This window comes from Dendrobium catenatum, unplaced genomic scaffold (assembly GCF_001605985.2).
Source record: "Dendrobium catenatum unplaced genomic scaffold, ASM160598v2 fragScaff_scaffold_390, whole genome shotgun sequence".
Classification (NCBI taxonomy): Eukaryota; Viridiplantae; Streptophyta; class Magnoliopsida; order Asparagales; family Orchidaceae; genus Dendrobium; species Dendrobium catenatum.
In genome coordinates this window covers 4,813,848-4,831,428 of record NW_021318852.1, presented here as the reverse complement: position 1 = coordinate 4,831,428, position 17,581 = coordinate 4,813,848, and the positions used below count along the sequence as shown (strand labels likewise).

At 31.4% G+C, this 17,581-nt stretch overlaps 1 protein-coding gene across 1 annotated transcript in view; it reads right to left on the bottom strand.

The window, feature by feature from the left end:
• The window catches only part of LOC110105706, a 55,610-nt gene that overhangs the window by 37,671 nt on the left and 358 nt on the right, over positions 1-17,581 (bottom strand). The window contains exon 2 of the mRNA XM_028694016.1: positions 17,255-17,365. The gene's annotated coding sequence lies outside the window, so the exon portion shown is untranslated. The remainder of the gene's footprint in view (positions 1-17,254; positions 17,366-17,581) is intronic.

The following is a 17,581-nucleotide window of genomic DNA, read 5'->3' as shown; positions in this document are numbered from 1 at the left end:
ACACCTTGTCATTTGGGTTGACTGAAGATGAACATGAAGACCTTGGCATTGTGTTCTTTGTGTTGATTGAAGATGAATATGAAGACATTCTCCTTTGTCCTTGAGGCTGATTGAAAATGAATATGATGACTTCAAATTTATTATTTAGGTTAGGCAATCTTGAACAAGAAGATATTTCCGTTGCCTCCTTGGATTGGCCAAAGTGTGGAACACTCCATTGTCTTTATCCTATAGGGACCAAGTGGAGCATTCCAGTGAAGGAAATACTGGTGAAAGGACTCATGTTGGAATTTAGAATAGAAGAAGCAATAAAAATAATGATAAAACATGCATTTTGTCACCGGAGTCTTTTAGGACACTAGTGCATAGTCTATAATTTAACGCATGCTTTTTTTTAGAATTTATGCTAAGCATAAAAAAATCATGAGTAAGTTATTAGTAATTAAAAAATGCAATAGAGAGGAGATCCTTAGAGTGAAAAAGCACAACTAGTGATATATAACAATATATGATATTGCTTTAACATTCATGATGGTTAACGAATGATTAGCATGACAAAGAAAGAAATTAAGTTATAACTATAACTATCAAGGTTATAATGATTGATGATGTTAGAACAAAATATTAAACTTTGAAGTTTAGATTCAAAACATAAGAAATAGTTCATTTGTAAATCCCATATTTAAATTCTTTTTATTCTTTGCAGTCTTCTCCGTGTCATAATCTTTTTCATCACCTTCATCAATTTCATGTCCACTTGCAAGTGTGATTGGCCTTAAATTTGTAAATAAAACTATCGTCCTTTTCATGTTCATTTAGTTTCTTTCATGGACATATTTCAGCACAATAATATATGTAAGCTCCTCTTCATGAAATGCTAATTCAATATCTTTATTCGATTCATCATTCGATTTCATTGTTAACTTCTCGTTAGCATCATATATGTTATCTTAAGAAATTTAATTAATGCTTTCACGATGGTTGTATCTCAAAATCAAGGCCCTATTATTTTTCATGTAAACCAAATTCTTGGGGTGCCATGATTCATTTTTCTTTTTCTTTTATCATGAAGAAAATTTTTGGCAGGATGAGGATGCTCAGGTGGATGAGTGGCTTTACCCTTAGAGATAGGATACGAAATGAGCATATACGTGAAAAGGTTGGAGTAGCTCCAGTAGAAGATAAGATTAGAGAAAGTCGCCTTAGATGGTTTGGTCACATAAAACGGCGGCCTTGCGATGACCCGGTTAGGAGAGTAGAGGTATTAGATTTGACTTATGTTAAGAAAGGTAGGGGTAGACCTAAAAAGACTTGGTTAGAAAATATTATGAATGACCTTTCTTTATTAGATTTAAACGAGAATTTGACTTTTAATAGGACACAATGGAGAAAAAGGATTCATGTAGCCGACCCCACGTAGTGGGATAAAGGCTTGATGTTGTTGTTGTTGTTGTTGTTGTTAGTATCAAAATCTAGTATTCCTTCTGGTTCTTCAGTATAAGACAGATTTTTCTATAGATCAATTTCATCATGTAAAATTCTCTGATGGGCATCTGTAACCCATTTTCTTAGCAGTGACACATGAAAAATATTATGAATATCTGACATGTCTGTTGGAAGAGCAAGTCAATAAGTAACCTTTCCAATTCTTTCAGTAATTTCAAAAGGTCTTATATATCTAGGAATCAGTTTGCCTCCCTGACTAAATTTAACTGTACCTTTCACAAGCTTAACCTTCAAGAATACAAAATCACCCACTTCAAACTCTACTGCTCTATGCTTGGGGTCATAATAATTTTGTTAGCGATCCTGGGCAGCTTTTAATCTGTGTCTGATTAATCTGATTTTCTCTGTTGCTTCATCAACTAGCTCTTGACCCATTAGTTGTCTTTCTCCTACCTCAACCCAAGTTAAGTGAGTTATGCATTTTCTATCATAAAATGTTTCATATGGCGCCATTTGTATACTTACTTGATAGTTATTTTTGTAAGCAAATTCGATCAATGATATGTGATCCTCCTAACTATCTTTAAAATCTAAAACACATAATCTTAACATGTCTTCCAGTACCTGAATGGTTCTTTCAAATTGACCATCAGTTTGAGGATGAAAAGCTGTACTGAAGTGCAAATTTGTACCCAAGTTTTTATGAATGCTTTTTTACAGCCTAGTAGTAAATATACCATCTCTATTATAGAATAACTTTTGGAATATCGTGCAATCTAACAATCTCTTTCACATACAGGCGTGCCAATTTGTCTACCGAATCAGTTTGCTTGATAGGCAAAAAGTGAATTGATTTTGTTAGTCTATCAATAATCACCCAAATGCTATCATGACCCTATTTAGATCGAGAAAATCCCATAAAAAAATCCATTGCAATTTCTTCCCACTTCTACTAAGGGGCAGGTAGTGATTGCAGTAATCCACTAGGTCGTTGATGTTCAGCTTTCACCATTTAACATGCTTCACATCTAGCTACGTATTCAGCAATGTCTCTCTTCATACCTGGCCACAAGAATATTACTTTCAAGTATTTATACATCTTGGTACTGCTTTGATGAATTGTGTATCCAGCATGATGAGCTTCTTGCAAAATTTTCCTTCGTAAATCCGGATCACTGGGTACCCACAATTATATTTTATGTCAAATAATTCCATCAACATCCATAGAAAGATCTGGCATTTTTCCTTATTTGGCTTGCTCCAACAATTTAGAATATTCATTACTGAGTTTTTGAGTTTCTTTGATACTATCATTTAGAGTGGGCTTTACTGTCATCTGGTGCAAATATTCCCCATTCTTACAACCTCTAATTTCCAATTACAACTTTTTTATTTCTTTAATCAATTGAACTTCTTGAGTAACCATCCAATTCATCATTCCTGTAGATTTGTGACACAGAGCATCAGCCACAATATTGGCTTTTCCCAAACAATACTGAATAACCAAATCATAGTCTTTAATGAGCTCTAACCATCTTCTCTATCTCAAATTGAGTTTTTTCAGTGAAAATATATAGTTTAAGCTGTGATGATCAGTGAAAATTTCACATCTTGTCTCATACAGATAATGCCTCCAAATCTTTAAAACAAATACTACTGCAACCATCTCTAAATCATGAGTGGCATAATTTCTTTCATGGGGCTTCAATTATCTCAATGAATATGCAATTACCTTTCTATTATGCATTAGAACACATCCCAAACATTTCAAAGATGCATCACTAAAAATCTGAAATCCTTTTTTTCTTGAGAGAAGTGACAATATTTGTACTGTAGTCAGATGGTCTTCTAATGCCTAAAAGCTTTTCTCATATTCAATTATCCATTCAAATTTTACCTTTTTCCTCATTAGTTTGAACAAAGGCATAGCAATATGTGAAAATCTTTAAATGAACCTTCTGTAATATCCTGCTAATCGAAGAAAGCTACGAACCTCCATAACATTCTTTGGTGTAGGCTATTCCATAATTGTTTTCACTTCACTGGATCTACTGAAATTCTTTCCCCATTGATAATGTCCCAAAAGAAAATACTTCTTAGCCAAAATTCACATTTTGAATATTTTGCATATAGCTGATTTTTCCTCAATGTGTCCAAAATTATTCTTAAATGTTCAGCATGCTCCTCATCAGTCTTTGAGTATACCAAGATGTCCTCAATGAAAATAATCACAAAATTATCTATATAGTCTTTGAAAATTCAGTTCATTATATCCATAAAGATAGCAGGAGCATTTGTTAGCCCAAACGGCATGACCCTAAACTCAAAATGAGCATATCTAGTACCAAAAGTTGTCTTACTGACATCTGCTTCTTTAACCTCACTTGATGATATCCTGATCTTAAATCAATTCTGGAAAATACTGTGGCACCAGCTAACTGATCAAATAAGTCATCTATTTGTGGTAATGAATATTTATTCTTAATAGTTCCTTTATTTAGTTCTTTATAGTCAATACACATTCTCAATGATCCATCATTCTTCTTAACAAAAAGTACATGTGCACTCCAAGGGGAATGACTAGCCCTGTTAAATCCCTTATCCATTAATTGTTGTAACTAAGTTTTTAACTACTACAACTCTTTTGGGGCCATCCTAAAAGGAAATCTATAAATTGATGATATTGTTGACTGTAATTCTATGTCAAATTCAACTTCTCTTTCAGGGGATGATCCAGATAATTCTTTAAGAAATACATCTGAAAATTCAAAGGCAACTAGAACATTCTGCAATGCCTGAACATCTTTATTTAAGACCTCCATTTTAGCTAAGAACACTAGCTTACCCCTCAAGTATTTACCCATCTTTACTGCCGTAACAAGAGAGGATGTTGCATTCTTCTCACATGGAAAATAAAAAGACTTCTCATTTAGTAAATTAAATTTTATTATCTTCTTCCAATATTGAATTGTAGTAAAATATTTAACAAATCAATATATCCCCAAGATGATGTCAAACATTTTAATAGGCACAATAATCAATTTTGTTGAAAATTTGTGACATTGAATATCCAAATTTATAAGATACATCCTATTGGCATGCAAATTATCCCCCATTGGCATCATAACACGTAAGGTAGGTGTAAAATATACATTCTCAACAGATAAATCAAAACATAATTCTTCAGAAATAAACGAATGGGATGCACCATAATCAAAAAGAACTCTGTCAAATTTATTAAAAATCAAAAGTATGCATGTAACCACTTCCTCTGAATTCTTAGCCTCCTGAGATGTAATGGCGAACACTTTAGCTTTCACAGGTTTATTGCCTTTAAGATATGATACTTCACCTTTTAACTGAACTGGTGATTTTCCTTGTATTGTTGGCATTCCTTAGAACTGAGTTTTTCCTGTTTGATTGCCTCCTTCCAGATATCTCCAATGTGGTACATGTTCTTGATATCTTTGTAGCTTGATATTGGTTCTTTTCTCTTGAGTGCAATCCATCTTGTAATGACCCATCTCACCACATTTAAAACATTTTCCTGAACCCACCAAACACTGACCAAAATGCCGCTTCCCACACTGCTCACATAAAGGTTTTTCAAGCTGACTCTGCTTCTGTTTATCATCAAACTTTAGCTTTTTGTTTCTGAATCGATCATCCCTTTCAAACATTTTCCTTTTTCCTGGTTGTTGTTGTTCCCAATTAAACTTGGAGAAATTCAGCTCATTTTCAATCCTTCTAGCTCTCTCCACTAAGACTGAGAAGTCACTAATATCAAAAGGTGTCAATGATAGTTGTAGTTGATCTTTGAGTCCTCTCAAAAATCTATGACACTTCTACTCCTGGGAGCTAACATAATGAGGTGCGTAGCGAGACAAAGAACTGAACTCAACTTCGTATTGCATAATTGTCTTGGAACCTTAAGTTAGATTGATGAATTTATCTTACAGAGCTAATCTGACTGAATGAGGAATAAATCAATCTCTAAAGACTTTCACAAAATCATCCCACTATATGTTAGTAATAGGCATCTGTCTAAATTTTTCTCTATATTGTGTTTGCCACCACTTTTCTGCTTCACCTTCTAGTACAATGTAGCCCATGGTACTTTTCTGTTTTCGGGACAGATCATACCATCTAGGATTTTCCCTATCTTCAATAACCAATCCTCAGCTACTGTTGGATCACTTGCACCTTTGAAGGCTGATGGTTTAAAAGTCTGAAACAACTTTAAATGTCGATCTACTTCATTGTCACCTTCAGATCTGGGTCCACTATTTGTTGAAGATTACTCCATATATGTCATTTTATATACCACTTGTGAGATTGAATGCACAATATCATGAAGTTCTTTAGATTTATTTTCCTCATTCATTCCTATTTTTGTATATGATTGGATGACTGACCAGTCATTCTTTCTAGCAACTCCTCAGACATAATTATCTATATGCATATAGATAATTCATATACTCATGGTAAATGGTATTAAACATAAACATATTAAAGCATTAAATAGGCCTTGTATGTAGGTATTTATGCAAGTATGTTTATTCTCAGAATAAATGTATGCATCGTTCTATTCAACCTCGATTCAACTTGTAGCTCTGTATATATCATATTCATTATATTTCACCCTACTTTATTATCTAAATCAAGTATGCTTCCATTTGATTTTTATTAGGTTCTGATATCAATTTCTTCACACCCCAATTTGGCCTACCCCCTAACGGTCAATCTGGAGTATAATAGAGAAGGGAAATCTAAACTGATTCCTTCTTACTAACACCCATTCCGAGCCACTACTTTCAAAATAGAGTGAGTAAAAGAAAATCTATTTAGACTATCCTAACTTGCCAACCTATCAAATTCTATAATTAATAATGGGAAGCATATAATGTCTCTTAATAAACATCAAATATAATTGAAGTAAATACAGAGTTCTACAAAAACTTTTAAAATTTATTCACATACTCAAAAGTGTGTACATCTAGCATTCAGATCTCATTTTAGATCTATTTGTACACCCAAAATGTATTTACACCAAAAGAACGATCATCTCCTTTTACTGTCCTAAGGGCTCCTTTTCTTTTCCTGTAGTACAACCACTGCTAATGAGCTAGGCTCAATGAAATACACAAGCAATTTATAACAAATAATAATAAATAATTAAAGTGTTTAACAATGCTAACATAGTTAAAACATATATTAAAATGTCATATTGAGTCTAAAAAGTGACTAGCAGTAATATTCATCTTGTCAAACTGTTCAACTCCTTTAAACAAATTATACAATAGCTATAAGCTTTTACACCTTTTCAGCTTTTTAATTCAAGGTTGAGTTCAACTTCCCAACTTTTAGAATAGAAGTTGTTCTCTCATTCAGAGTTGAGTCAAATTTCTCAACTTCTAGAATTAAGAGTGTAGGCTTACCTCGTCAGATCTTTCGCCTTTACTTGTGTGGGCCTATCCCCCTTATATAACTTATTTTATTTTCCATATAGTCATCCTTTTTAGCCCTAATAACATATGCTTTGATGGCATAGCTGTGTTTTAGCTATCATTTTGTTGCCCTTTTGCTGTCATTTTACTGCCCATTAGTTGCTTTTTTATTGTCATTTAGCTGCCTACCCTTTTTGTTGTTACGCTTTTGCTTCCTTTTTTGTTGCTGCGGTTTTGCCACCATTTTTATTATTGCGCTTTTTGTTGTGCTTTAGCTGCTATTTTGCGGCCCTTTTTACTCATTCATTAGTTTATAAATATTTATCCTTTTATGTTTAACAAATCGTTCACATTAATAAAGATTACTCTGCATAAATAATTTCATACATATTTGTCCATGTTCATACAAAATAAACTGAAATACATACTGTCATAAGAATAATAAGATGAAGTGCAATAATAGAACATTAACTAATTCTTACAATCTCGTTTGGATATCTCACCTCGCTAGGAATTTGTTTTGCTAGACTTTGTCTTCCTTTCTTCTTGTATACAATCTCAATTGCACTTTCTCATTCCATAAAATCCTTTACCTTACCTTCTAAGTCTTCTTCTTTAATGTTTTCTGCTACCACTTCAGCCTTAACCTGTTTTTAACTACCATCAGCAAACAACAGTACTTCCCTTATTGTTTCTTGAATTTGCAACAACTAAAAATAGTAGCCCTACTTAGATTAAACAGCAAACTGCACTTGGTTTCAGCTAAATAAATTTTTCATCCACTAATTAAAATATTTGTCTAATTTACCTTACCTTAATTTGCTGAAAAATATTTTTGGAATTCTTCTCATAGCATTCCACGGCCTGCAGCTCCTTCCCGCAGTAAGTCAGCTGATGGAAAATGGAAGAAGAATACTAATGCTGCATAACTGATGGAAATTCCAGCCCACTATAGGATTAATGTCTTTTATTCCGATTACTTTTTATTATAATCTCTAGTGCTTTTCCAACTACTGTCTTCCCAAAAAATTTCAGTCGTAGGATCTAATTCAGCCAATGCATGGCTTGGTTAGTGGAATGTAGAAGCTCTAGTGGAAATAAAGAACTGTGACATATGTAACAGTTATTCTTATACTAGTTATGCATATACAATTGACTTCATAAGTAAAATATGCTTCAATTAACAAATAAAAAAAATTTATACTTGCCTTTACTTGAATATTTTGAATATTATAAGTGACACCACTATCGAGGAAGAAGTTAACTAGTGTCATATGGGAAACGAAGAAAACTCAAATGAGTGTGTGATTTATTTACTAATGAAGACTTGATGAGGCATTTGATGAACTTGCTAATGAATATAGAAAGCTTAAGAAAAAGTATACTTGCTTAGTTAAAGAGAAGAAATCCTTAGAATTACAAATGATTTTCATAAAAGATGAAAATTATGAATTAAAGATTAGAATGGAAAGTTGATAAGTTAGAAAAAGAAAAATCCACATTAAAACAAAAACCAAGCTATCACTCATGTTCACATAGTTACGCTTCATCTAGTGTAAAATCATTCATGGAATATAAACCACCTAAGATTAGACATTATGCAAACATAAATGTATGGTGCAACTTTTGTAATAAAAGAGGTCATATACCTTTTGATTTCCATGGACGTAGAGCTGAAACATTTTCAAAATCCAATTTTATTTGGATACCTAAAAATAGAAATGTAATAACAACACATAAAACACATCCTTCATTGCATGATTTTTCTTTAGAATGTGGACCCAAATATAGTTGGCTCCAAAAGTTAACCTTTGACATTCTTTTGTAGGTATGCCTTCAAAGAAAAATCAAAGAAGACATGTGGTACTTGGACAGTAAATGTTCAAGACATATGACAGGTGACAAATCTAAATTTTATTTCTTAGAATCATGTAATTTAGAATATGTTGTGTTTATGGTGATAATGTTAAAGGAAGAATTGTTGGAATTGGTTCAATTACTAAAAAATTAATTACTTTAGATAAAGTATTTCTTGTTGATGGCTTGAAACATAATTTAATTTTAATTAGTTAATTATGTGATAAAGGTCTTAATGTAGAATTTAATGTACCTTTTTGTGTTATTAGAGATAAAAAAAATGATATTCTTGTAGGACATAGACATAAAAATATCTATTTGATTGATTTTGAAAATTTTTGTAACACAAGTTTGAACTTGATTTGTTTTAAAAGCACTCATAATGATGTTTGGTTATGGCATAAGAGTATGACACATCAACATGCATACTTTAAATAAAATTACAAAACCTGATTTAGTAGAAGGTTTGTCTAATATAAAATTTCATTCTGATTATGCTTGTGATGCATGTATCTATGGCAAACATTCTAAACATTCATTTAAAAAAAAACATTGTTTCTACTTCTAGACCATTAGAACTTTTGCATATGAATTTATTTGGGCATGTTAGCATTGTTAGCCTAGGAGGTAAACACTTTCGATTTGTAATTGTTGATAACTTTTCTAGGTTTACTTGGGTTATGTTTCTAACTAATATAAATGATGCTTCTAACTAATATAAATGATGCTTTTAAAATCTATAGAAAAATTGTTAAATATATTCAAAAAGATAGAGAACACCTAATTAATAAAATTCAATCTGATCATGGAGGTGAATTTGAAAACAAACAATTTGAGGAATTTTGTCATGTATGTGGAATAAAACATAATTTTTCAGCTCCTAGGACTCCCCAGCATAATGGAGTTGTAGAAAGAAAGAATATATCTTTAATTGAATTGAGTAGAACAATGTTGGATGACTTTAACTTACAAAAATATTTTTGGATAGAATCTATTAATACAGCATGTTATGTTATGAATAGAATTTACTTAAGACCAATTTTAAATAAAACCCCTATTAATTATTGTTTGGTAAGAAAAGTAAAATTGATTATTTTCATGTGTTTGGATGTAAGTGTTTTATCTTAAATAATGGAAAAGAACAATTAGGAAAATTTGATTGTAAATCTGATGATGGTATATTTCTTGGATATTCTTCAAATGGGAGATCATTTAGAGTGTTCAATAAAAGAAAAATGATTGTAGAAGAATCTATACATGTAATATTTGATGAAAATTCAATTGACCATGTTAGAGATGATGTTCTTGATGAAGAGGTAGAAGATTTTAAGATAATCAATTTGGAAGATCAAGTTGATGATTCATTTCCCAAGGAATGGAGATTTAGTAAGAATCATCATAAAGACTAGAACTAGAAGATTCCTCTCAAAGTGTTAGAATTAGAAGACACTTTAAGGAAGTGATTAGCCATTCAGCTTTCCTATCAGAGATTGAACCTAAGAATATAAAAGAAGCTCTAAAAGATCATTTTTGAATTATGGCTATAAAAGAAGAGTTGAATCAATTCACTAAGAATAGTGTTTGGGAGTTGGTGCCTAAAACCCAAGATCAAAATGTGATTGGAACTAGATGGATCTTTAAAAAAAGTTAGATGCCTCAGGTTGCATTATAAGAAATAAAGCTAGGTTAGTTGTATAAGGGTACATAAAAGTTGAGGGCATGGATTTTGAGGACTCTTTTGCACCTAAGAGTAAGACTAGAGGGTATTAGGTTGCTCCTTGTATTTGTTAGTTTTAAAGACCTTAAGCTTTTTCAAATGGATGTTAAGAGTGCATTTTTGAATGACTTTATTGAACAAGATGTCCATGTAGAGCAACCCCTGATTTTGAGAGCCTAGATCTGCCTGATCATGTGTAAATTGAAAGCTTTGTATGATTTAAAACATGGTCCATGTGCTTGGTATGATAGGTCGAGTAATTTTCTAGTTGACCAAGGGTTTAGAAAGGGTAGAGTGGACACATCCGTATTCCTTAAAAGCCTAGGTGATGATTTGATTATTGTACAGATCTATGTGGAAGACGTCTTGTTTGGAAGTACAAATGAATCTTTATGTCATGAGTTCTCATCTATGATGTCTAAAGAATTTGAAATTAGTATGATGGGAGAACTCAACCTTTTTTTGGGACTTCAAGTGAAGCAACAAGAAAATGGCACTTTCATTTGTCAAACCAAGTAAACCAATGAATTGATTGAAAAGTTTAACATGAAAAGATTCAAATCTAGTAAAACACCCATGAGCCCCTCCACTAAATTAGACTTAGATGAATCAAGTCCATTGACCAAAAGCTTTATAGGAGTATGCTAGTTCACTTCTATACATTGCTGCTAGTAGGCCTGATATTATATTTGTTGTGTATTTATGCGCTCGTTTCCAGGCCTCCCTAAAAGAATCTCATTTAACGACAGTCAAGTGTAATATTTAGGTATTTGATAGGCACTACTAGGTTAGGCTTATGATATCCTAAAAATCTCTTATCATGTGAGCTGATTGTTTTTCTAATGCTGATTTTGTAGGATGCAAAATAGATAGGAAAAGTACATCAGGTACATGTTAGTTTTTTCAGTTCTTCACTTGTGTCTTGGTCCTCTATAAAGCAAAACTCTATTGCTTTCACTACTGCTGAAGCTAAGTACATAGTTGTTGGTTGTTGTGTTGCTCGGATTCTTTGGTTGAAGCAATAATTAATACTATTTGTTTAACTAAGAACCCTGTTCAGCACTCACAAAACAATCACATAAAAATTAGACATCATTTCATTAAAGATCATGTGTGTATGGGTGATGTTGACATTGAATTTATTTCTATTAAATTTTAAATTGCTGATATTTTTACTAAACTCTTACCTAAAGAATGATTTTGTAATTTAAGATATACACTTGGCAAGTTCAATCCTTCTATTTAAATATTTCATATCTCACTCATTTTTATGTTGTCAAGAGGAGAAAAAATGTATGTTGATTACTTATTTATTATTAATATATCTATGAATTCAGGGGGAGCTTATTTATTTCAACTTGATACACATTTTTATCTTAATATTTCAGTTTGATATACATTTTTATCTTAATATTTGACTAAATTTTAAATTTTTCTATGAAAAATATTGATGTAAGGTCATTTTGCACCTTCATCCCTAACTAAACATTTTCAACATATATTTGTCATCAAAAAAATGGGAAGATTGTTAACTCCATAAGCCCCATTACACAAATATGATATCCTGATGATAACAAACAAATGATTGGAGGGTACTAATATTTGATATTTAAGCGTGTCAGGAAATCAAAAAGGACAATCCAGTAATCAGAGCAATTGAAATCAAATTAGCTTAGAACTGAAGCTGGGTGGTTTTCCTTTGGTATAGCACAACAATTCAAATATATATAGATTACAAATGAAACAAAAAATGCTAAAATATATTATTTTCATAAGTTCATAGCTTTTTTAAATCATTCATCATAATTATCTCTAAAAGATCATAACTTTAGCCATTTTTAAAAAGTTCACTATCTTGTATTTCAAAAATTTATAACTTGCATTTACTTCTTTCTTAAGTTTATTTAATCCATCCAATAATGATCTAAGATACAATTAATCATCTTCATACCATCAATTATAGTCTTGAAGGTCAAATGATAATCCTATTTTTTCTTCCTTATCATGACACATTATCATGCATGAAGATCTTAAGGCCAAAATTTTTCTCCATTAATTAATTTAAAATTACTCAAAATATTTATATTAATTAATTATACACTTGTGAATAATGTTGAAGCACTTTTTGCAAGATAAAATAATTTTAATCCTACATTTTCCAAGAATAATTACTTAATTTTATTAATATATCTAGTCTCTAAAAGTTCCAATTTATTTATGATCAAATTATTTTTAAATTTTTCAGATTAATTAAGCAAACTTTAATAGCTTAATCACTCATTAAAAATTTTAAATTTTTTATTTTTTTTCAAATCTAAACTTCCTCCAAAATACATTCCCTAAAGTAAAATCTCTATTTTTGTTAAGCTTTGACCTCTACTCTTAATGGAATTTTATTTATTTTTAATTTAGTGTTGGAACATCTTCCTAGTCAAATCCACTAATTGACCACAAAAAATCTTAAATTAATTAGATTGAATCTATCATCAAATCTTTCCAAACTTTGGCTCAAAATACATGGAAATTGCTTGGCCAAAATTGTTATGTGCTCAAATTTGTTTAATCCTCATGATCTTGACTCATTGGCTAATTCATTCACCTCTTGAATTGATGATGTGGAAATCAAATCAAATGGTTAAGATTTTATCATGCCTTGGATAAAATCCTCTTGCATGAATCCAAATCAAATGTCTTGCCAAATCAGCTCCCTTGACCAAAATTCACATGGTTTCTTTCATATTCTCTGTGACTTTGTGTATGTTGATCTAATGCATTCCAAAACTCATTATTAGTTCAAATTATTATCGAAATAATCTCCCTCCAATTCCCTATTGACATGGCCAAAATTCTCTCTATAAATAGAGGGATTGGCTATGTGTGTGTGCTTGCTCCTTACCACATTAAAACTCTGCCGAAATTTCATCTCACTTACTAAACCTTCTGCACCAACCTTCCTTAGCTGAGATTTTCATTAATTCTTATGCTAATAATCAACCAAAAGAGTCTCCCAATTAATCATCTTTATCTTTTGCTCAGAAGAGATCATCTTTGGTGAGTTTGTTCCAAGTGGTGAACTGTATTTTCAAATCTAGTTTGCAAGTTTTTTTTAAATAAAATTTTTTATTGTATCATTTTGTGATTGATTTCATATATAACAACTTGCACATATCCATATCATTTACATTAAAGCTTGTGATTGTGCTTAATTAAAATAAAATCCTTTGTGAGTTATTATATTTGTATTGTTTGTTGCTTTAGTGGGATAAGAGCTCAAATATTTTAAAATTGAGAGCTAGAGTTGGGTTGTAATTTATTTTCTTTTGTTTATGATCTTGTAATTATTTGACTGGGCGTGTACTTGCCTGGTGTAGGAAAGTACGGTATTTGGGGTTGTGGCACGGAAGTTGTTCTAAGCTTGAATTGCTTAATGAATTCCTAGCCGTGGCGGTGGCTAGGCATAGACGTAGGCCGATTTTTGGATTTTGGCTGACCGCATAAACAAGTTGTTTATATCCTTGATATTCTTTCTTGCACTTTACTTTATTGCTTGATTGTTTGCTCTAATAATAAAATAACTAATTAAAGTTTTACAAATAAGTTTCTATTAAAGCAAAATTTAAATTTAAAATTGAAAAATTTAAAATTAAAAATTAAAAAAAAAAAAAAAATTAAGCCCCCCAATTCCCCCCCCCCCCCCCCCCCAGCCTTTTAACAAGAAAGTTCTTGGATGAAGATCATGGGCTATATCGGTATGAAGGGTAAGTTCTCTTGAACTATAAGGTAGTGAACTTCATGTTTGGCTGAGTGTAAGGAAATGAGTTTATGACTTCCTTGGTGTATCCTTTCCCTATATTCGGGTTGACGAATTTCATGGGCAGCACACAATATGAGGTGATGATGAGTTTTTTTATGAGGGAGCGTCTCTTCCTAGATTGGCGAGTCCTCCAAGTTTGGAGGAATCCTGCTTGAACTTTAGGGGTTTTCTTAGAGACGACCTTCCTTAAGTTAGTTTTGCCAAGTTGGGTCAAATCCCTTAGCTGCCACATACTAGTGGTTGAGAGAGATTAGGGTTACAAACGAATTGAGTGTTTGATATGCAACTTGTGGCTCAACTCGGTTGTAACTTGTTTGTGATCGTTTGATTAAATAATCAAATAAGCACAAACATTTTTTAAATACTCAAACTTAAATAAACAAGTTTAAACAACTGTGTGTTTAGCTAGTTTATATTAATGAACAATAACGGTTGAAGCTTATGAACATGCTTGATGCTTAATGTTTAATACAAATTTGACTAATTCTCATTACAAAAATAATAAACAATCTAAAATAAATATTTTACATTTATTACAATTTAAAAATAAAGTAATTATTGATTAATAAATTATAAATTTAATTAAAAATTATAATATATATTATTTAAATTAAATCATAAATGTCTATCAATTGATATTATGTTATTATATGTAATTTAATTAAACCTATTTTTATTTTTTAATATTATATAATTATAAATTTATACTTGATTAATATTTATCAATTTCTAAACTTTAAAATTTTAATGAGATTTGATATCGGATGGTTGGGGATTAATCATTATCTATGATGCATAGACACAAATATGACGACATGAACATGACACAACACCTACACGAGACACATCAATTATTGAAAATTCAGAACACATACACGATATTATAATTTTTATATCTTAAAATAGTATATAGAAATTGAATAAGTAAAATATTAAGAATAATTAACAATAACAAATAGGATATGTGCTTAAAATGATTAATATTAGTGATGTCAATACTCGGACGTAAATATCATGTCAATCATCCAAAGGGGGATGGCAATACATTCGAGAGTCGGACATCGATTTTGTACAATGGGCATCAGGCATCGAGCATCGATGCCAAGACAGCATCAGCCCTCAAAGTTGAGACAACATATGTCATCGACGTTGAGATGATTTTGAAAAAAAAGATGAGATTTTGGGACGGCGCAATGGCATGATTGTGGGTGTAAAAATTGTTGACATCGTGCGCCAGTCAACACAACATCAAACTTGAATGTTGAGATGGTTTTAAAACATTCATGTTATGACAGTGTTGGACATATGGCATCGTGCATTGTTGTAAAACCTTAGTCATAATCTACTAGAGAGAAATGAAAATGGGAATGTTTGGGGAATGAGATATTGAGTATGAGCGATCGATTTTAAACTTTAGAGAGAAAATAAAAAACTTAAATTTTATTTTTTTAATAAATAAAAATTTGAAGTTCAAGAAATAATATATAAAATAATTCATAAAATATTTAAGACATGTGTCGAACATACGTGTCCAATTTATTTTTAATATTTTTTAATCTGACATGTCCTCGGCATATCTGACACGTGTCAAAAGCATGTCAGATAAGTGTCTTGTTTGATACATGTCAAACACTACAAAATTCTTTGAGGAGAAGAGTCGGTGCATCATATATCATTATTTTTTAAATTTTTTTATGATTGGCTAGCTCATAAATTATACATATTGAGTTCTAGATTAGTAGAAAATACATATGGTTTCAGATAATCTTTTATTGATCATTAAATGGAGTTTGTTTATGATCAAGATATACTTGTTCCTGTTGATAAATTGTATGATTTCAAGGTTCAATAAGAAGCTCATTCATTAAAAATATCATTTATGAGCTTGACAAGTTACACATTTATGAGCTAAAGAATGCTCGATAAGCTTTCTCATTTATAAGTGCAACACTTAATAAATATGTTCATTAATGGGCTCGATATAAGTGTTCATTAATAGTCTCAATAAGACTTGTTTGTTAAGCTAATGAACATCTCGATAAAGTTTGTTCGTTAATATCTTGGTAAGTCGCATTCGATAATAGCTCGATAAGGCTCATTCATTAATTTAAAAGAGTTGATCATTTAAAGCTCGATAAACATGAAACAAATCAAACTTATACATCTGTCATTTTAAAATAAGCCAGGCTTGAACACAAATAAAAAAGCTTGAATCGAGCTCGAACAAGCTATTAATAAATGAGTTCAAACACAAACAAGCTTCTATCAACTCGGCTCAATTCGTTTGCAGCCCTAAGAACGATCATCTTTGAGCAAGTCTTCACTGCCAGGTTCTATAAGATTTAGGTCCTTCGGTTGAAACCTATTAACTACGTGTGAGATACCTGAGAAGACATTTATGAGAATACATACATAATTCAGTATTTTTCTTTCTTTGTCTTAGTGTACAAACGAATCTCCTATAGACCAATTCAACCAAGGAGAATCAATAAGACTCAATATTCTTTATTTTCCCTTCTACTCTTAAGGTTCAATTCATATATCTATTACGGTCAAGGAGAACATTGGATCAAATGATATTCAAAATAATGTGTATCTACGTAAATATAATTAAAAAGAAAAGCATTAAGAAGTAAGCTACACCATTGGCAAGTAGACAAATGAATTTCCACTCGATATAAACTCAAGCTCAAAACATGGCATTTTTTAAGTTCACAAGGCAGTTTACAATTTTTTTAAAACAAGAGAGAGTCAATCAAATTATAAGTAAAAATTCAGGACCTATTGCTTCAAACTTTCATGTTAGAAGCGATGGATCATAGTACTCTACATCAGAATAAATAACTGAAATCTACCCCCATCATATCGGCAAACAGTCATCATTAGTGACCTTCGTTAAGTGATATATATATAACTTTCTTAAAATATAAATGTTGAAAAAGAAAAGGTTCTGAATAAAGGCTACGAACATACAGCACGAAAGATGAGCTCCTTCATTATGAGGCAATGCTCCATCCAGTATCGCTTCTGGTTCACAAACACTTGTAAAACCTGAAAATTTCACCTTTTTTCCCAGGCCTTCATCTGTTCAATAGAACATAAGATTGTAATTTGCTTTCGCTCTACAGTGGCTTTATGCAGAATAAAAGATCGACAAAGCCCCACAAACTCAAATAGCCAACACCTTGAAAGAAAAAAAAAATCATCACATATTTGTAGTTCATGCAATTTAATATAAGGAGATACCATCACTTCAGTAGTTCATCACAAATTCCGTTCCTTTTTTTGTCTATAATTACC